General features: G+C 44.7%; 1 protein-coding gene across 1 annotated transcript in view; it reads left to right on the top strand.

The window, feature by feature from the left end:
• The window catches only part of LOC8052296 (adenylate cyclase type 2), a 258,946-nt gene that overhangs the window by 178,371 nt on the left and 57,663 nt on the right, over window positions 1-22,912 (top strand). The window lies entirely within an intron of this gene.

The following is a 22,912-nucleotide window of genomic DNA, read 5'->3' as shown; positions in this document are numbered from 1 at the left end:
CATAATATAGTAGGTAAAACTCATATAGAAGCAGCAAAAAAAAACCAAAAAAAACACCAATACCCCCCTTAAAAAAAAAAAAAAAGATGGCGGCGCCGGCGGCGCGCCGGATTTATTGTGCGGCGGCGGCGGCGGCGTGCTGGATCTGGGGAACCCGGCGGCGGCGCAGGGCGGCGAGAGCAAAACAGGCGGCGGCGGCGGCGCGGCGCGGCGGCGCACAGGTCTACTTCCTGGCCGTGTTCCAAAATTTACTCAATCTTACCCCAGGGTAAGGGTTTTGTACCCTTGGCGTTCTAAAACCTACCCGCGTACAGCGTTTATCAATCTGTGCTGTCACGTGATACGATCCGCCGGAATAACTCGGATCCATTTGGAGACTTGGAACACAGCCCCTGTGCCTGCCGGTCGCACGACGTACCGCGTCGTATCGTGCACGTACCGTGGTCACACAGTACATACTCGTCGCGATGGACCCCGACCTGAAGCGTCGGTTGCTTCAACCCTTCAACGCTGCTAGCAGCTGGGCCTTCGCCCGTACGAAGACACGCCTCGCCAGCCGGAAGGCGTCCGCTCCGATCGCCGCGAGACAACTGCTCGCGAGGAGGCACCCACTTCGCCGCGGAAGGCGGCGAAGCGGGTGCCTCGACGAGTTCGTCCGAGCCGCACGACCCTTCAAGCCGCCGCGAGGACACGCAGTGGTGACTCATTTTTTTTATTAAACGTTGAGTGCGGTGCCGCGTGCCTTCACTAAACTCTTCACGGGAACCGATATCGAAAAAAAAAAAAATTGGCACTGGCGCTCGCCAGAAAACATACAAAAGATGGGGTAAACGGGACACACGAATCACGCAAAGAGCAGGAAAACAAAAACCTGCCACACCGCGCCACTTCCTAAGTACTTACGATGACTAACTAACACAAGCGACAAGCCCTCTTCAGAAGGTTTTCACATATAAACTCGATAAAACTATAAAACCACCCGAGATACGCGAGACGCGTTACAACGACGGCGATGACAGAAAACAAAATGGCGAAGCGTTTGTTTGTTGTTTTCATTGTTTTGTTGTAGTATCCGAACGGAAGTTACGATTTTGTAAAATGTTTGTAAGCAATTGCGACAATCATTCGATGGATTGTTTCTTAAACCTAAAAATATGTAATTCAAAAGGCGATCTCAAGAGATCACGAAGATTTTATAACCAAAATCTAAGCTGTCACTCATTCTATTGGCCAATGAGAAGCCGATTTGAATGACCTGGAATTTGCGCGCAAAATTTCAAATAAATCTCTCGCCGTCAATATTGCTCTAAAAATTTTTTTTTTCGCGTAAGATTAATTTTTTGACACGCGTGTCCCAACCAGACTGTTTAAAAAAAAAAACTTTTTTTCTTTTCAGGGGCCCTTTAAGGCCGGTTCAGACACTTGCGTTTGAGTGCGTTTGACTGCGTTGCGTCGCGAACCAAAAGCAAGTCACCGGCACATCTGTGCTTCGTGTGAAGCGTGGAATCCAATTCAAAGAATCATCTTAGCACGCGATATAAGTAGCAGGGATGTCCTGGTTTCTCGCTGCCGCAACGCAGTCAAACGCAGTCAAACGCAACTGTCTGAACCAGGCTTTAGACAGAAGGCCTCCGTACGCGTCATCGCAGTCAGAGCGATAGAAGCCTGAGATTGGGCCCGAGTGCTGTGTCAGTGTTTGGATGCAGCTCGTGTTAGTCAGCGCGTCGAAGGTCGGGCTCGGTTCCAATAGCCGAGATAGCGCCGTCCGACTCTAATGACGTTTCATAAAAGGACAGGAGAGTGCACGGTCGAGACTCACGAGACGCCGCAGCGTTATCGCATGGGCAGTTCGCGCTGGAAGCGAGACTACAGAAAGACATCGATGCCGTCTTCACCCTGTCAGTGACTACAGCTCTTTCTTGAGGTTCTCGTAAAGAGTGCGGAGCAGGGTGTAAGATAGACAGGTGGGGAAACGGCCCATAGAAGCCTACCGCAGCGCCGTGACCGGATTGTGTACTCGTCTGCTTGCGGGTACCCCCGACTTGCGACAGATGGCGCTGCGGCGAGAGGAAAAAAATCGGAATCGGATTTGCGTGGAACTCTATGGGAGACTGCGCAAAATAAACCGAGAGCACGACAGTCTTTCATTAAAATCCACAAAAAACCATCTCTGTCAGTTTAGCCGGTCGCCATCGGTCGCCCACCCGGAGTGAGAGTTCGCGGTGCTCCATATAGATGGCGCCACAGAAAAAGAGAAAACCGAGGGGGACACAGTGCGGTCACTCATTTGGCTCTCGTTTCCCCACCTGTCTATGTCACACTGGTGCGGAGTATGCGGAAAAGAAGTCGTCTGCTTCTTGCGCAAGAGTTGCGGTGACGTCAGAAAGACGCCGAGCTCTGATTGGCTTTGACTAAAGGATAGTGTGTAAACCTCAAAGCAAGCTGCCTTGGGTTCTACCCACTATCCTTGGTTCAGAACCAATCAAAGGTCGCCGTCCTGCCGCCACCAAAACCCCCGCAATAGAGGCAGACGAAACTGCGCTCAGCATTGCCTCTAGTTGGGGACTGTTTCGATTCGGTATTTATCTATTAAGCACAAGAACCGGCCCCAAAGGAAACGCGAATCGCGTGTCCAGTCGGGACGCGTGTAAGAATTCGGCGGTTATTATGACTGACAGGATAAGAACGGAACGGCGTCTCCTTTCGATCTTCCAGTCTACGGCACGCGTCCCTTACTTTGGCTGCTCATGCGCGCTCGATGTTCGATACGTCAAAGACTTTTTATCGTAGGTAGCAAGCTCGCGCTGGTGGCAAGCCAACTGAGCGACCTCCCTTCCTTTCTAACCCTGTCACTGGCCGTAGCTCTTTGGCGTAACGTTGTCTGCCACTACGAGGTTTTCGCGAAAACCCATTTTGAACTTAATAGCGACCGCAGCTTCGACTACACATCCCGTGTTATATTTTAGGAATTCGTCGCTTCTTCAATTAGCTTTAGGATAAAGTATACGGGATCGTCATTCTTGGCCCAGGGGTGTTTATACTCGAGAAAACGTTTTTGTCTGTCAAGACATTTAGTGCCCTATCTCGAAACTGTTTCCTCGAGTGTAATTTGCTTGTCGCGAGATATATTAAACGGCCTATCCTGGCGCCACCAACACCCGAACGATGTTTGCGTTGGTGTCGAAATAAGTGATCCGACATCGGCGCCAGGGTTGTTTGTGTAACTACGCTAAACATCTGGCGCCGTCTCGCCCCGGATGAGATGCAGCATCTAAATTATGACCTGAAACCGTTTTTTTTTTTTTTTTTGTCTTTTGTTTTTACGAGTTAGGCAGAGATTGAAGACGACTACGCGGACCCACCGACAGGCGAGTCAGCGAGCGAGAACTACCTCCTTCTGGCATCGTCAGGACGTTATTGGCACATAAATCTTTACGATACGTTCCGTCCTGACATGGCGTGAACGAGTGGAGCAAGAGGTTTTGAGCAGTAACATTCTGCAGGAAAACACTAAAGGAACGTTGATACTTCTTAAGGGTAAAGAACAAATACCGTCGAGTACGTGGCGGAGTTGTCAATGCACGCGGCTGCAATACGGAGGGACGGTGTTGGAAGCCCGCTCGGACCTCTTCTTACGTTTATCGAAATCGTCTAGAAAGTTCCATCGCCAGTTTTGGCTGCCATTGTGCGTTCTGGTTCAGAACATTTTAGAAACTACCGTGCGTATATAAGCAGCGTTAACGCGCTGCTTCGAGAAAGTCGTCCTCCAGGCGCCGACACATGATGAGCTGCAGTTCTGTACCCGTTCCTTCAAAACAGGAACAAAAGTTCATCATAATGTAGAAAACCCGAGACTGTGGTAAAAGCAGGGAAACTTGGTCGAAGAAGAAGGACAGGGGAAATGAACGTCTCAATGTGATTCAATTGAGACGTTCTTTTCCTTGTCCTTCTTCTTCGACCAAGTTTCCCTGCTTTTACCACAGTCTCGGGTTTTCTACATCATGATCAACATCCACCAGCTCGCCTGCGCGCTCACTGTTTTTAGAGCGCAGCTCTTAGGGGCCCGTTTCCGGCTTGAGCGGCGTCGGCGTCGGCGTAACCGCGCGGTGCATCATGGGAAATGTCCCATAATGCACCGCGCGAGCCCCCCACCGGGGTCACGTGACTTCGTGTGACCCCCCCCGAGGTCACGTGACCCCCCGAAGTCACGTGACTCCCCTGAGGTCACGTGACCCCCTCCTCGAGGTCACGTGACTCCCCTGAGGTCACGTGACCCCCTCCTCGAGGTCACGTGACCCCTCGAGGTCACGTGACCCCCGGCGATGTCGCGTGACCCCCCGATGACGTCATCAGTGATGATGACGATGACGATGTGGATGCCGGTGACGTCATCAGTAATGATGACGATGACGATGCGGATGCCGGTGACGTCATCAGTGATGATGACGATGACGATGTGGATGCCGGTGACGTCCTCAGTGATGATGACGATGACGATGTGGATGCCGGTGACGTCATCAGTGATGATGACGATGACGATGTGGATGCCGGTGACGTCATCATCACTGATGACGTCATCAGTGACGTCACTGAGGTCGTCATCGGCATCCGCATCGTCATCATCACTGATGACGTCGTCAGCGACGTCACTGATGACGTCATCGGTACCCGCATCGTCATCGTCACTGATGACATCATCAGTGACGTCAGTGATGACATCATCGGCATTGGGGGTCACGTGACCCCCAAGGTCACGTGACCCCCCCCCCCTGGTTAGTCTAACCCCCCCCCAGCGCCCTTCCCTCCTCCTCCTCAAGAGCTGCGCTCCAATTCGGCGTTACAGGGAGTTGTAAGTGGCTTTCACTTTTTTTCAACAAAAGTTCGTTTGTTCCTTCTCAATCTTGGAACTACTTACATTTACAAGTTCCAGAGAATCGAAATGAACGCGTTTCCTTTACCTTTGAAAGGTTGAAAAATGTCGTTTCATTAATGTTACATCTGCTTATTTTAACCAAATATTGTGCTGGATAAATCATGCAAGAAATTGAAAGAAAGTGAAAATATTCACATCGAAGTATACACGTCGTGTCTCCACGATCACATTTGTTCCATTTTTTTTTTCGACTATCGTTCGGACACTTCCCCATCCCTTAAATTTGAAGGTTAAAAAAGTCAATAATAAAAAGCCTAAATGCCTGCTAAGTGTTACTAAAATTGGAGACATGTACACAAAAGAAAGAACGCCGTTTCTCCTACCTTTTCCACGAACACAGGACGAGTTTTTGTTTCAGTTCCTCCCATGCAAGATGGAACGGCGGCATTTCTCAGTTCCTCCGTTTCTCCTAAAAGTGACGTGTCCCAGGAACATCGTTCCTTGAAACGCCGTTCCTTTCAACTCTAATGTGCATTGCATTGTTGGTTTACTTGAAGGCTTAAGCTTGCCTCATTAAACCTTTATTTTCACTTTTACTTTCAACAGCTTATTTTTATTTGTAACAATGCACTAAAATATTCAAGGCAAATATCACACTATATGGGAAGCTAGCTGGAAAGCTTACATTTAAAAAAAATATGTGATAACCATCCCTCAATAGTACATTTTAATAAAGGTTTCAAATATTTTGATTTTATTATGTGGGGTTTCAAATTTTGATAATAAAACTCGTGCACGTAGCTGTTCTTTTTTGTTTTTGTATACACAAGAAAGTAAGCAATACTCTTAAATAATATATTACGTTGGTAGTTTCAAAATTGCTACCGCAACCAAAGCCACCTTCCTAACCATGTCCTTGCAACAAAAGCGAGGACAATTTCCACCCTGCGGAAATGTTCTACAAAATGCAAGAATTTCAGTATCGTAGCAGCACACATATATGTTCTTTTTAAATTATTTTCCCAAAATTACGTGTTTTCCAATTGCATCCCGGAGGAGCCAAGTGAAGCATAAAACCGAAACCGATATATTGTGACCTATATTGTAAGAGCTATTTGTTCTGCTGGCAATATAAACAAAATGGAGAAATAAACTCATGGATCGAGTTTTTCTTCCTTAGGTTACGTGTGTGGCATGTCATGAACAGCAACGGAAAATACGCCAAGCCTTTGATACAGTTTATTACCCCGTTCTTTATACTTATTACTTTCGGTTCACCGGTGCCAGGGCCTCGTGATGACGTCACGGATGAGGAAGGACAACAATGGCGGCGCTGACGTCGACCCATAAATCTTTGACGAGGTAAAAGCTTCCTCGTCGGCTTTCTTTCGAGCACATTGAGAAAATATACACTGCGCCACGATTTTATGAACCCACGTGATTTTCGCAATCATTGCGCTCTCTGGTCAGCGTCGTCAACCCGAGATCCCGGCTCTTGGCAATGAAAACCCAAACCAGGCTCTTTACGGTGTCTTGGAGTATTTCAAGTTTTATTTTCTTTCCGGTTGTTAAAGTCATTGAGACTGTTTTGGTGAAATTAACTTTCAAATTCTGAAGAACGCACCAGTCGCCGAGTTATTATTTGTTATTCATTGTTATTCAACAATGTCTGACACGAAGCGTTATTGATGACAGAGTAAATGACGCAATCATTGCAAGCAATTTCAAGGTAACATAATCATCAATGTATTTGGTAATATTGTTTATATAAATTAAAAACAGCAAGGGTGCAAGCACAGAGCCCTGAGGCATTCCTGAAAAAACCGGAAAGCTAGCAGACCTAGCCCCAATTTACATTCTACTAACTAAGTGCGGTTCTGTAGTGTGGTAGGGTTGCCTTGCTGCATGCCCATCCGGGAGGAACAACACGGAGCCGGGGTTTCCAAAACAAGAAACTACATTTATTAAAGTAACAGGAATGGATTGTTAGTATCAAGTTCAACGTAAAACATTGCCGGAGCGTTCCAACTGCACGCCTCCGTGGCCACGGTCCGTCCTCTCCTCTCTGTGGGCGTGTGCCTTCTTTTATAGGCTTTTGTGCTTTTCTATACGTGCGCTATTGCGCGCCTCGGCCGTTGTTCAGTTTGGGCATTCGGCAGCGGCCTCTGGCCGTGGTGGGAGACTTGCTCCCACAGTAGATAGGCCCGTATTCAGCGAAAAAGCTTATCAGGAACTCCCACCTCTAATAGTTTATCAACCAGCAAACCATGAAGCACACAATCAAATGCTTTCGACAGATCCAAAAAACATTGCGTTAACTTGTTGGTGATTATCGATTTCTGCGACGAAGTCGTAAACTACAGAAAGAAGTTGCGTTGTTGTAGAAACAGTTCTACGAAAACCATGTTGTTTTTTGTCAAAAACGTTTATCGACCCGAGGTAGCTTGATACGTGACTGGTAATTATGTGTTCAAGTATCTTGCAACATGTACTTATTAAGGAGATGCTTCTATAATTATCAGCGTCTAATTTGTCCCCAGATTTAAATAGTGGAACAACCCTAGCCGTTAACCAATCCCAGGGAAGGGCACTTCGGTTGAGTGAGGCATTGAAGAGTACGTAAAGATCCTCGGAACTTATTTCAGAGTAGCGACGAAGAAAAGCATTCAGTGAACCGTCAGCGCCGCACGATTGTTTACCTTGATATTCAATTACAATAAAAATATGCCATCGCGGCTTAAAACCACATCAGGCATCAACACTACTAGATTATTATACACGATACGTCCCCACTAAGCAAAAATAATCTCCACCAGACGATCATGATGATGAGTCTCCACTAAGCAAAATAATAAATCGATTTTATCTTTAATATCACGGCAATTCAGCAATAATACAGAAGCAGGACTTCCGAGTGTTGATTCACTACCACCATCCCTCGAAAAAGGCGTACATCATTTTTGTGTTCTTACTCGACGATTGCAACCCAAGTACAGCCTTCTTTTGATCGGAGTCTCTAGAAAAACGCTTCATCATTAACAACCAGCTTCTCAAAAGAAAGACGCAATCTGTTGTTTGTATTCTCCCTTATTTCTTAAAAAAAATATATAACATACGTTGTTGTTGTTTTTCGCGCAGTGGTTGACTAAAATCCTCCAGCACATTGAAGTTAAAATGCTTTTAAATTTAAAACCCGACTGTAGAACATCTTGCTTTTCCTTCCATGACCTACACACAGAAGGCCGATATGACCAGAATTCTCGTGACATGTTTGCCGGTGACGAGCGGGCTAGTTCCCCCAAGGAACACACGTATGGTGGGAATAATTGGAGAACTTCCCTATACTAGTAAGAGAAAAAAAAACGAGATACAGTTTTTCATATAGCCTACTTTAAAGGAGTCATGAAACGATTTTCCAACTTTTTCCTGTTTAGCTTTCCTCCTCAACTCATAAATCGCGCATTGTACAAACCGTTCAAGAAGACGGAAAGGGGGGAGTCCCCTCTTTATCCCACTCTCGTTTGTGTACCCGGACACAGCAATTCTCCCTCTCAAAGGTTAGCCCGTCGCTCAAATTTCAGACAAAAGTTGCTTTCCCCACCCCGTTCACCCGGAAGCTGACAATGCTGTGGGAGCTACGTACTCGTTGGGCCAGCCACACTTTTGCCACGTGATCACGCTCTCTTGCGCATATTCACGCGCAAAGAACGAGGTCAGGTCATGAAAAGGAGGCGGCTGATTGGTCCGGCAAGCGGGTAGCTTCTACCGCAATGTCAGCTTAGGGATGAAGGGAATAAATGAGGTCCGGTGTCGTGTGACGTGCGTTTGGACCCGTTGACGCGCTTTGGGGACCGCGGATGTATCACAGTGAGAAGGCAGAGAGCTTACGAAGAGAAGGAGGTACGAAGTAGTCCGCTGTTGTAGATTTAAAACATCTACAACATAAAAATGCTAGAAATTTGTACAATAAACACTGAGATATAAAGGAGATTAGCAATGCCTTTAATAATAATGCACAAGAGTTCATATACAATTTTAAGCCAAATTATACAACTGTTCAAACAGACGTAAAAATTAAAAAAATGCAAATAACTCATTTATAATTACATATCACTGTGAAATAAAACATCCAACCGAGATAGAAATGATGTGATCGAGGTGCTGTTAGTAATGACAGGATCTAGTTGATGCTATTCCCTATTAGATAAAGGTAAAAAAAAAGAGTAGCGGAAGAGGTATTTTTTAAAACAATATCCAGTCAAGGTTTTACTATGTTTGTGCCTTGAAAAACATAGTATTTGAAAAAGAGAGGTACTTAGATTTGTCAATTTTGAAAGCATCATGTAGCATAAAGTACAAGAACTTAAACCTAAGGCGCTTAGCCCTGTTAGCCAGTGTAAGGAGACCAGACTTTTGAAGGATTCTATAGTTGTTGAGTCCGTGCGCCTGTATTTATTAAAAATAAGTCTTACTGCTTTGCGCTGTATATTTTCAAGCTTAGCTATAATATTCTTCGCATGAGAAAGCCATACAATGTCTGAATATTACAGCGTTGGTCTGACAGGACTAGAGTTAGCTAAGAGATTAGTGGGTGTAGCGGCTAGCTTGAGGGTTCTTTTTATGTACATAAGTTATTTCAATGCTTCTGACGTTGAATGATTTACCTGTAGGTCCCACCTTAAATCTGAAGTCCTAAATAAGCCTAAATATTTACACGGGGTCATCCGTGAGATCGTTACATGATCAAAGCCGTACTGAAAATGAGAATAAATTCCTTTTTTGTTACAGACGTGCAAACAGACTTGCTCATGTTGAGTTGCCAATCAGCGCACCACTTGCTCACGTTGACTTGCTCACGTTGAGTCTGCCAATCAGCGCACCACTTATTGATCAATTGAAGATAGCTATTTAACTCAAGGTGATCATTCGATGAGTTCATTTTCCGGTATATGATACAATCATCTGCAAATAATATAATTTTAGCATCAATGTTAGTTGTAATATAATTTATAAAAAGTACGCAGTAGAGGACTAGCGCAAGGACGAAACGTTGCGGAACGCCGGAAGTGATTATGACAGTTCCTGAAGCCTCTTGTTCATATCGCACGAACTGGGAACGATTTGATAAGTAGTTTTCGATCCAACTGATTATGGGTCCTACGCCAATAGCATGTTTTAGCTTAATGATTAGCTTAGGGCGTGATACTCTATCAAATGCTTTTGAGAAATCGAACAGTAATATGTCTCAGTCTGTTGTTAATGCTAAGGCTCACGTCATGCAATGTTTAGTTGTTTGTTCATAATGTTTCTCATAATGGTCCTCATAACGTTTCTCATAATTTTTCTTATGATGTTTCCATGATATTTATATTTCCTCAAGACGAGGAAGCATTTATGGAGCCCACAGTGATGTCTTAATTTTCTCGATCAAGTATTACTAGTGGAATGGCGGTCAGACTCAAAATGCTTCATGTGGACGTTACGAGATTAAACTTTCCTTTATTTGCGGTGCTACTCTTGCCAAGCTGATTGACCTCACAATTCTGTTGGGTGGCATTGTATTGTCATCGTCGGAAGGCTCGTGGGGTCGAGCATTCTGATGGGAATCGAGCCGAAATGTAGAATACATTCTATACTTTGCATATTGTTGGAAAGAGGGTTCTCAATATATGTTTTATTCAAAGACAATCTTTTCTAATAAATATGTAGGAGCGATTCGGACAGTCACGTTCCGCGGATCAATAGTGGCAGTGCATGGCAGCGTATGGCTGTGCGTCCCACAAGCGCGTATGTTGTTTCCCACAGCTGTCGATAGTTCAGAACGGAATTTAGGCTCCCAAGGCACATGGTTTCTTTTTTTTTTTTTTTTATTACAAAAATACATTTTGCTAGCTTGAGTTGCAGGTCTAGAATGGAATTTGGAACACTAAAACAACGTCGAGTTATCGCACACTGTTATGTTTCCGGAGCGCACTCCGTTCCAAAGCGGGCACCCGATCCGCGCTCTTATTTTTGCAGCAAAGCGTCGGTGAAAATATTACCAATTGCGGACTCCTTCTGCCGCATCGCATAACATCCTCGGTAAATGCATCGAATTTTCGCATGGGTGCGCGAGCAAACAACTCAAAATCTCCTTGAAATGGACTGAAAATTTGTATCTGCTTTCCCTATGCTTTTTTGCGTGTGCGTGTTTCTTTTTTTATTGCCTTTGTGTTTTATGCTCTTACGGTCCTCTGTCATTTACATAAAAATTTAGTCAAACAAATCATACACGACGGTCGCATCCAACGCGACTACCCGACCAGAATGGGCACTGGATTTGCAAGGAACCTTGAACGCCAGCCAGTCTGTGTCCGCGATTTGCGGTGACAGCTTGGAGCGGGGCGCTGCGTACGGTTGGAGTGTAGTTCCCGCAGAACGACGACCAAAATCGCATTTGACGAGGTTTTGTGCTGCCGTCGGCGCCACATAACAAAGTCGAATGTGTATGGACCACGATAAAACACTTCTTCCGTTAGGGCTTAGGAGACTGGGAGAGCGAGGAATAGAAAAGACAGCCTGAGGATACAGCGAGCACCTCGGGTTACCGCCCACACGCTCAGAATATTTTCTAGCGTTATCTTTTGAGGACAATTTTGAGAACAATCGGGACAACGCTTGCTTCAAGTTACAATATTTCAAACTGATAAGAAAAACAGAGTAAGCAAAATCTCTTCTGAATCTTTTTTGCCGTAAACAATCTAGTGCCGTTCATTATGTTTCGCTGTTTAGTTTTTTTTTTCTTTTTTAATAAAAGCAACCACGAGAGCAAAACCTCCCACGTGGGAAACGTAATGGCCTCAAGAATTTACATAGAAATTGTATCGCTAAAAATTCGACTTTTCAATTAAAATACTTATCCATATTCTCCCAAACTTTTGGGAGGATATGGATTCTAAGAACCTAAGTTTAAAAACCTAGGTTCTTCCCTTCTATGTTATAGAACAATTACAATAAGCAGCTAGGAAATCCAAGACAATCCAGTGAAGGAGAACGTTAAATGCAGCGCTGAATAGAGTGTGTGCTCGGCGCTCCTAAACAAAATTAGAATTTAGACTTACCGGGAAACAAAGCTTGAGGAAGAAGGAGTTGATCTGGAGGACGGATATTCAAAATCCGTACTTAAAGGTGCAAAAAATAAATGAAAGACGTTTACAACACCCTGTAACGCCGAATTAGAGTGCAGCTTTTGAGGAGGAGGAGAGAAGAGTACTGAGGGGAGGGTATACCCCTCCTCTCTCCTCCTCACCTCCTCATCCTCCCTGCTACTTGCCCTCCCCTCCTCATCCTCCCTGCTACTCCTCCCCTTCTCCCTCCTCTTCCTCGTCGTCCCCCTCCCTCCTCCTCCCCATCCTGTTCCTTCATCCTCCTCCCATCACCCTCCTCCTCCTCTCTCCTTCACCTCCTTCTCCCCTCTTCTCATCCTCCTTCTCCCCTCCCCTTCGTCCTCCCCCCCGCGCGGTGCATCATGGGAAATGTCCCAGAAATCACCGCGTGGTGCGTTGTGACCTCACGAGGGTCCCGCGCGGTGCATTATGGGACATCTCCCATAATGCACCGCGCGGTTACGCCGACGGCGACAGCGACGCCGCTCAAGCCGGAAACGGGCGCTTAAGAGCTGCGCTCTAAAATTTACGAAACGCGTAGCTCTTTCAAATTTAGTTTCAATATTCTGGTGACCTAATTGATATTTTGGAGAACCTTTTAGTTTCCTGTTACCACTATAGACATTTCTTTCCTGTGCAGACGTCGCCAACGTGATTCGCGGAATTTCCGGTACAGGAAAAAAATCGTTTTGCTCTTGCCACGCAACCGTTGATGGGGCGGGGGCTTACATTTTTATCTCGTTCGTCAATGCTTCCTGCTTCGCTTCTTCCGTATTTTTACTTGCTCCAGGTTGTACTGTCTTAAATGTTTTCCGTCGCCCTTACCTGATGTGTAAACTACCAAGCCAGAGACGAGAGTCATCGAAAGGTTATATACCGTGTCACGAATGACAATTGATGGGGCGATGATAACTGAAGAAACTTAACATTTAATAGGCGAACTTGTGCCCAAAATAAAGGAAACAAAAGATAAGAGCAGAGCGTCGCGGGCGTCGAAGTTGACGTAACCGCAGAGTAGAACGCTGGGGCGAGACTGACTCTGCTCGCCATGCCGCGTCCCTCCTCGTGGGTGTCTGGGACATTCGGCGTACGACTTTCGGTAAGTAGAACATTCGAAACTCGGTCAGACGAGAATGTTCTCAAACTTACGAGAATGCCAAGCTGAAAGAATGAATAAAGGGACAGTCCGCTGACTGGGAATCGAACCTACAACTTCCGCGCGACAGTCAAGCGCGGTAACCACTCGGCCACGCACGCGCTCGCTCGCCGACGCGCGTGACAATACTCAGTTTCAGTAAAACATCGCAAAGGGCGGAAGCTACGACCTTTCGCGAGCCGATTAAACTGACGGAGACACACACGTGGGGAGCCCTGCGCAAGAGGGATTCACTCCAACAATATGTTGCCACACGCTTCGCTGCTGTGCTCTAATTGGTTTACCAGATCCGTAGCTTTGAAATTTCGCCAACTTTCGCTGAGATGGAATATAGATTCTTGGACCAGAAAGGCTACATTACATTTTACTTGTCAGGGTCAGAGATTGGTCAGAAGAAACTTTTTTGGGGTATTCTTCAGTATCTGCCGCTGACAAAAGTTTTCAGATTTAGGAAGAGTTATATACGTAAAGAGAAGGTAGGTTGTCCCGTCCTCTGTCTTTACGTATATAACTCTTTCTAAACCTACATCATTACCAACGCGCTCACTAACAGGTGGGAAGTTTTCAGAGTTTGGAGGCACATTCGTATGAACTTGCGGTGATATCTAAAACAAAACAAAAAAAAAAGTATGAGCATCACTTCCACCATAGCTCGTATCTTGTCTCAAAATATTTTTTTTATTTAAAAGCAGACAGCTTTTGGGCAATTTGCAGCAGGATGGAAAATAAAGATCAATATGATTTAAATTATGATTTATATTGTGATTGAAATCATAATTGAAATCAGACATTTTCCGCAGAAAAGTTCCCAAAACCTTATTTTACAGTTCGTCTGTTATAGAACACTTCCTGTATGCATTTACTTTGTATGTAAATCGAATATTCATCTAGCAAGACAGGTTTTAGTACGTTGAACACGAGCAAAAATGATGTTTTTCTGGGCAAATCTAAGCGTTTATGTTTATTTATTGACGCTCACCAACCGCAACTTGCCTTCCCAGTGGTGCAACACAACAAACACGAAAAAGAAACTACACACACATATCAAACACTATATCAATACACAATAAAAAAAAATAAGTTTAAGAAGACAGAAAACAGTCCCCTGCCTTACTATGATTCTGGCTATATTACGTTTTTTTGACCCAGATTAAAAGCATGAACATGTAAATTGAAGAAAACATAGTGCCATTAAACAAAACTTCCATTACAGTCACAGGCCAATATAAACCGATATAAAACACCCACCAATATAAACCCAATATAAAATAATATAAACCCACCAATATAAAGCTGTTATATTGACTTCAAGGAGCAAGACGATATACAAAAGCGTACGGTGCATAATAACCAATAGCATGACTTTCTGTCCTTTAAAAGTTTGTAAAAATTACAAGTCATGTAGATTTCTTCTTTTAGAAAGTGTGCCCATAACCATTTTACTCAGCAGTCAGTTATGCACGAACTTAACTCTGTGACGTCACGTCGTGGTGGTGGCGCGTCGGTCGCACTTCCGGTCGTGTATTCCTGCGTTGTTTTGAAAGGAACTAGATAAAAACCTGCCTTCCCGTCAAAACGCCGTGTCTGGGGCCGTACCAAAAGTGTCCAGAAAGGTTTGAAGTTCAGTTTTCACGTGCTCGGTTCGCCGGAGAATATGGATTAATCTGGATATGTGCCGTGAAAAGGTGAAAACCGACGCCGTCGGACAACGATTGCTTGGACGGGAAGCACTTTGGGTTGAATTCACGGGTAGTTGCGGTCATCAGATTTATTTGTTTTGTTCCAACGAGAACGCCAGAAAACCGTCAAGTTGTGCAGACTACCTGCGGCCTACGTTCAGTGCGTCTTCAAGTTCAAACGGCCGCCTGATCGTTCGAACTGTCGTCCGCTCTCTTAGACGACGCCGGCTCGTAGACCAAATGTTGGCCCGGTACTTGCGATAAGAAGTAAGTGCAGGCCTCAAAAGACTTAAATTTGAAAGTTGGTAAGCAGGCTCCATGTAAAGAGTAGATACAAAAAGATGTTAATCATTGTTACCAGTGACCATCACCAACTTGATATCCCTAATTCACTTGGTCCGATTCTGCTTGCGATTTTCAGTATCGACGTCGAGTATCTCAGCTACGGTTCACGCTTTTGCAGCCCGAGCGGCGACGCGACTGAAAATAGCGAGCGAAATTACATCATGCGAATCAGGTTTTAGCGTACATACTGCGGCGTCCACGCGGAATGAATCGCCACATGTCACATTATTCACACGGAGTTTTGTGGTGTAACGAGCCTCGGTAATTTCGCTGACGCCGCTCAAGTAGTCAGGCATCGCCAGGAAGACGTAGAATCAACAATTCGAACGCGAAAAAGAGCAGGGGGACTCACACCGACGCCCACAACATCGCATTCCAATGGTTTGTTTATGGGCGACGGCGAGCTTCTTGCCCACACTCCCATCGCGCATGCGCGGCGCCGCTGGCGTCCGCTAGGGGCGCTCCGGTTTGTTTGTAAACATGATTTAATGTATATACACAATCATCATTTTACGCGGTATCGGTCATAAGTAAAAAAATCGTTTCTTGCGCTTTCAATAAGCTAAGATTTGAACGGATTAGCTGAACTCCAGGTAAAAGAAGCAAATTTCAAGTTTCGGCGGACAAAGCAATTTACAGCACATGCGCGGATTGCAGTATTTTAAATTCGCGCGTGTGTCTTGATCGTGCTTTATTTCTCCCTTCCACTTCGTTTGACAGTTGCGTAGTGTCTTATTGCAAGCTAATAAAAAAGTGAAGCATAAAACAAGAATAATAATATCATATTGCAAGCAAATCAGAACGTGCAAAAGCAAATAAAGCTTTTTCACAACTAACATAATCTAGCTGGACTTAATATTTAAAAATCATGTTTTCTTTGATAACGTGATTTAAATCAAAATAATCTGATTTAAATCAAATCAATCCAACTAAAACAAATTTGATTTAAATTTAAAAAAAATTAGTTTCAATCAAATAAATCTTACTTTTATCTAATCCCGTTTTTTTTCTACTCTGGTTTGCAGGGTAAAACATATGGCTATTTTGAAGAAATTTTTTATCAATGAAAGTTTTTTCTCATGATGAGCTACTGTGTTGGACAAGAACAAAACGCCACAGTATAGCATTGAAAAAAGGTATTAAAACAATTAGCAGAATGAAAAACCTTTCAGTCGAAATAACTATAGCTCTTCACGTGCTATTCTCTTAAAACAGTGAAACGGTGCAGGATAATATCAGCGCGCCGGAATACCTGAATAAACTTTAGGAGACGTTCCATTGCTTTACCGATCTTTGAGAACAGTTGTTGAGATTAAAACAATAGAAAACAACTCCGGACTAGTTTTCAATTAATCTAGAAAGGCCTTCGGCCACATAGCTGGGCTCACTATTAGACGTTGTTAGTTTTTGTCGACTTCTTTTTATCGACTTCAAAGGTTTGGTAAATTCAGCGACTTGTACAGTTTCAGTGAACTTTTAAATTAAACCGACTGCCGACATTCACGAGCAACGAAGTTGGAGTTTTTCGGTAAAACGGACGAAAACAAAATATTTCGACAACAGAGCGTCTAAAAGTAGACAATAGTAATTTAAAAAAACAATTTACCACTCCTGATTTGTACCAATTCTATCGTAGCAATAACTTGCTTCGAATACCGTCCCAGACAATGCAAGTATAATCTCGAATTTATACCTTAAACATAAAATGGAAAGTAGTTTTATATGTCTTCGTTAGAGTATCTAATATTCTTTTTGAAGGGAACCTCACATTTGTTCCGCACTATTTCCAAATCTAACAGAGCCAAGACAATAGGCTTTGTACAGAGTTTGTGTCCTTTCGATACTTTTGTATAATTGCGTGCGCACCGAAAAACTCAAAACGCGGTTTGGATTCGACGAATGCGCGGTGGTGACGATGCTGTTTACTTGGGTTCAGCAAGGCGCTTTAAGCTATTCTAAAACTTCCTATTGCGGGAACAAACTGAAAATTACATTTCGCAGTGCAGTTATTGTGTTTATTGCATTTTATTCGTGCAGGTTAGTATATTCAGTTGTAATTCAAGGAGGTAGGGCGAGGGTAAGAAAGGCCGGGGAGGAGGAAGCAGACGGAACGCTGGAGAGAGGGGCACAAGTTTTAAAATGTCCTTCGATTTCATAATTACATGTAATTACTGTACAAATCATGAAAACAAACATCTGTAACTCGGTATTAGGCTTAAATATTTCATAGCTCAAGACCGTCTCCTGCGTGACACATCCTCAAGAGCCCCGTCGTCTCTGTAGGCTTGAACTATGCGGTCCACTGTCACTATCGACCTACCTGTCATGTCTGATATTTACCTTTGCGGATATGTTTGTTCAGCATGAGCTCTACGATGTGAAATTGTTCTTCCCTGGGCACCTTCGACATACTGAAATGTGTCTCTGACGAGTACACAGTACCCTTTAGGTTTCAACGTTTTATTAGCAGACGGGTTATGACTTTCTAGTTATCATGTGATAGATCACATGGGAAATTTAAAAAAAAAATAAAAAAAAACGTCTGGGCATTTTTTAGGAAAGTTGCTGATTTGTTAATGCAGAAGTGTAGTAAGTTGGGCGAGTTGTCATGCATCGCTTTTCCGAAGACAACAAAGGGTCGCACGCGGAACCCGGGTCTTCTGGGTACGAATCTCTTCCCTACTTGTTTCAATTTGGATGAGCGTCGTATCGGCGCCGCGGAAGGGGATCGCAGATTTGTGATGCACGTTCAAGGCCCCGAGGTTAGTAGTCACCCTACACTGCACTGACCATACTTATTAGCTACAATGAATCACATGAAAATGGCCAGTTTCACGGCTCGTTGCAACAAGGATTTGAAGAACTGTTCAGCTTTTTGCACACTCGCAAACTTGCTTTTGATAAAAGACTCTTAACGACTTCATTTGGGAAAGTGAAAGGACAACGATAAGCGCGTTATAACATATTTAAAGTCTGTAACTTTCGTGATATGCATGTGAGTGATCAGACAGTGCAACTTTGACGTACGCGTCCTGCATGGAGCACTCAGGCATCACGAAGACGGTTCCGTCGTGTGATCTGTCCGGTAGCAAACGGCCCGGAAGTGAAGGGTGGCACAACGATCTTAAAAAAAGATTTGTATCGATGTCAGCGCGCGTTAATGCTTCAAGAGCAAGGCGCCTAGCCGAGCCGGTACTACTGTGCGCCATGAATCATAGCGTTTTAGCTCATACTGGCCGCAATAGTACCTCTACGAAAAAATACACCGTTTTGCAAAGGTTGTGAATTTCGTCACTGAAATTTTAAACTGCCACTAAGTATTGTACACATGATCGAAACTACTAAGATGTTCGTCGGCAGGTAAAGCTAGACAACACACAATTTAGTAACACCTGGTAAGAGGGAAGAGTGGTTGTTTGGGCGAGTTGGTTTGACATCTTATACAATCTTGTGCGCAACAAAGACGAGGACAAAAGCAGAGAAGAGGACACAACAAGGCGCCTTGTTGTGTCCTCTTCTATGCTTTTGTCCTCGTCTTTGTTGCGCACAAGATTGTATAAGGTGGTAAGAGGGCTATGTTGTAGTGGACATCGGTCTGTGCCTGGGAGAAATCTGAGTCAAGTACGAGAGCTCCCTTCTAAGGTTATTTAATTATATGTGCAGCTTAGACCAATTATAGCAGTAAATAGTGTTTAATACTAATTTTGCCCCTGCACTTTAGGTTTAGCTGTTTTTATCATTTCCTTGATTCCTTAGCGTTTTTTTTTATTTTTGAGTTGGCAACACTGAAGGAAACGTCCAATCAACGAAGTATTGACGGTTGCCCCCTACCTCAGTACCCACACCACGTCACCTCTTGATAAGCGAGGTTAAGATCTAAAACTCACGATTTGAAATGAAGCAATTGATGAGTCACGTACTATCGTGGCCGATATGGGCTCTAAATATCTTTATGTTTCTCTCGCGTACCTGACAATTTTCAAAGAAGGTTTGGTTCATATTAAAGCTGCAATGCACAGGTTGAGTTTTATTATATTAACTCTATTTCAGATCCACAGTTATTGAATTTTTTGGAACGGCCAAACGTGACAAAAAGTAAAAACAAACGTTGCTGCCTATTTTTTTCGGCAGGTACAAGATATAATCTTAAATGAACCACATCTAGCGTCCCAGCCTTTCGGAAAAAAACGCTTTGCGGAGGGCAAGTTCATCTGCTTCTTGCGCAGGGGGTAGCAGTGACGTCAGAACGCCGAGCCCTGATTGGCTGATCGCGACCCCCTATCTGAGCGTCGTCTGCTCCTTTGCAACGTCGTCTGCTCGCAACGTCGTCTGCGTCTGTCTTACCTTTCCTGCGACTTTCGGAAGTGCAGAGGCCAGATTCACGAAACGATCTTATGCCAAAAATGTGCGTAAGACAAAACGTGAGAACAAATTCGTATTCACGAAACGAAATTATCGTAAGTTTTGCGCAGGTTACGACGAAATCCTACGACAGCTCCGAAGCTGTCTTACGCACTTCTTACGATCAAGTCAGCACGGCCGACAGCGTCGCTCAGTTACTTGGTCGCGACGACCAACGCACGTTTATTTTTGTACGTGCTCTTCTCACGCGTCCCGACTATAAGCAGCAAGAAAAAAAGTAAAAAGTACTTGAAATAAACCACAACGAACAAGAACGCTAGATCCACAAACACCCGGGAAATGCTCCAACGGCCACGATTCCACTGACCCCGACCAAGCGAGCTCGGCAGATAGGCCTAGCAGGCACTCCGACTCGGCGCAGCGGTGCTCCGACGGTCCTTGGCCAATACCGTCTGCCCACGACCGGCTGGCGTGGTGAATGGAATATGTCCGCGCGACCCTTGTGAACCCTTCCCGTATTATACTTTGATCGCTGACCTCAATTTTAGATTAAGAGGTCAATCTCTTCCTCTTGTCATCTCCTTGTTTTCCGAAGCAGCGGTGACTCTCGCCGGTGAAAAAGCGGTGAATCTCCGACAGACGCAGGAAAGGTAAAGCAGCCATCACTTTGACTAGCAGACGCAAAGCAGACGACATTAACTGCGCCAACCCGCCGACGCCGTTAAAGTGTGAGGAGTCTCGCCGCGCACGAAAGAAGGGAAAAGTATTTGGGAGGGAACTTGCGGACGCTCACCCCCTCTCGGTTCTTAGCAAACAAACCTCGGCGCCTCGGGACACCTCGCCAGTCCTTTGACTTCCCTCCTTGATGCGCGTCTGCTAGTTGTTAGACAAAAACAACGTACCGCTCGAGTTATTTCGTCTGCCCTCTCTGAAAGGCGAAGTCGAGCTCGCTCTTAAGGACCTGCACTTCCGAAAGTCGCAGGAAAGGTAAGACAGACGCAGACGACGTTGCGAGCAGACGACGTTGCAAAGGAGCAGACGACGCTGAGATAGGGGGTCGCGATCAGCCAATCAGGGCTCGGCGTTCTGACGTCCCCGCTACTTCCTTTCTCATGCGCAGAAGACGAAAATGAGCCCACTTGCGAGGCGTATAAGACACGTATACCCTTTTGCCAACCAACTTAACACCCTAATTAAAGAGGATGCCAGCACTCAAAATCTAGCATGCTACTGCTGATTTGCCACAACCTGTCGTAAACCGCATTCTACCTAGACATAACATAACCTGACCAAAACTAGACTTAACAAAGCCCAATCAAAGCTAATATAACCTGAACAAAGCCTAACCCATGGCATCAAAGTAAACTAGTGTTCGTCAATCAGGGCCTTATGCTGGTTTTGTCTGCACATGTGCTCACCTATTTTTGGCACGAAGGTTCATTGTTACCAAGATGTTTGAGTTGAAGCAGTTACTAGTATATCAGCAAACGCTTCTCTGATATGTCAATTCATTTTGAAAATAAACCTTCAGCCTTGATGTGTTAGAGGGCCCTCTGTGCCGTTCGAACACATTCAGCCCATCGAACCCCTTAACCCTTCAAACCCTTTGAACCCTTCGAACCACATCAAGTTTTCAGACGCCTCATCCTTTTACAGCCATTCAGCCTTTTAGAGCACCTTAGCCCTTCAACCCTTTGTACACCCAAGCAACTGTAAACCATAGGCAAAAAATGCAACTTAAACGTTATTGGAATTATATTTTAGACATTGAGTTGGACTTGCACGTTATAACTCAAACAGACGACAAGAAGTAACATGTAATTAAACCTGAGCGCAAGCGGCTCTAGACAGAAACGATCTGACCAAATAGCGACAACCAAGTTCTTTGTCGCATAAGATATTTTACAGCGGCTACTGTTACGGGTTCGTCCCTCAGGTTTTTCGACGGCGTGAGCGAAAATAATACAGTTACCCTGCTAAATTTAGTGGAAAAATTAATGCCACGTGATCCGTGCGCTAGTTCAGTTAACTTACTAAACTTGGCGGGAAAATTGATGTCACGTGAGCTGACGTCACCAGACCTACAGACGAATTTAGGTTGCGAGCTAAATTTAGCGAAAAAACTTGCGTCACGTCACTTATGCACCAATTCAATTTCCCCGTTAAATTTGGCAAAAAAAAACCTTTCAGCCTTTTTACTCTGTTGAAGAAGGAAGACCAGCGAAGCTGTACTATGGTGGGAAAGAAGTAATGGTCGGCCGCAAGTCGGCAAGCCAGAGTGGAAATGTTCGAAAGGTTGCCGCGATCTATGAGCGACGGCGGTAACTAGACAACTGGCAAACCGGTTGTCTGGTTGCCACCGTCGCTCATAGATGGCGGTATCTGTCCAGAGTTCTGTGTCATTAGGTCATTTAAGGACGGGCACAATTCTGTGGAAACTAACCCTTTCAGCTACACTATAAAATTGATGTCACGTAACCTGACGTCACGGGAGCTCAAGACAAACAAATTTAGGTGCATTCATCGAAAAGTGAGAGTAACGTTTTTTCCACTATCGCACTGCCTACACATGTGTACCGTTTTATCAAAATTTCTTTGAAATACCTATGAGTCTTGTAGTGACTGTTTACTTGTAAGAACACCGTCATCCTCAATTAACTTCATCAAATGCGGAATATTTGCTGCAATATGTGTTTATAAATAAAAAAGCAATAATCCCAGAACGCGCTCTTGCGTGGCTACTGAATTTAGCGTAACATACCGAGCAGGCTCCACCCAAAATTTTGAGATAATCAGAAACAATGGGCATGTGCATTTGTTAAGTCTGAATGAAGAAAGAGGCACAGCTTCTGCGGCGCTTCGCTACAGACTGCTTTCAGACGCGAGAGTATTTCTTGTCTTATATGAAGGTTGTACGGCTTCTGTGGAGGTTGCCAACTTCTCCTCTTTTTTTCGTTTTTTTTTTTTTTTTTTTTTGTTTGCGATGGTTTAGTTGTTCTAGACCACGCATGTTTTGCTTTCTACCTTCAGCCAAACATCGCTCTTTCTCCTCCAGTATCTTCCTGGCACGTTAAGCACGGTGATAACTCAGCGCGTGGCCACTTCTGTTGGGCCATCTCCTCTTCAGTTGGCTCTTCTTGCTGGGGGCATTGTGAAGAATTCAGGGAACGCCTCGTCCCGGGACTCGCACATTTGCGCCGAGAGGAGGACGGAACGTGTACCTCACTCTCTCGAGGATGTTTTTCCGTTGTACAACTGGGGTGTAGCAAGTGGGGTGACTTAATGAAATGCATTCACCAATCCAGAAAAGGCACTTGATGGGGTGCGCTTCACTGCCTTGCATCGGCGTGCT

The sequence above is a fragment of the Ixodes scapularis genome, unplaced genomic scaffold, assembly GCF_016920785.2.
Source record: "Ixodes scapularis isolate PalLabHiFi unplaced genomic scaffold, ASM1692078v2 PGA_scaffold2__306_contigs__length_199485367, whole genome shotgun sequence".
Taxonomy (NCBI): Eukaryota; Metazoa; Arthropoda; class Arachnida; order Ixodida; family Ixodidae; genus Ixodes; species Ixodes scapularis.
The sequence above is the reverse complement of the archived record's forward strand: the minus strand, read 5'-3'. Positions and strand labels throughout refer to the sequence as shown.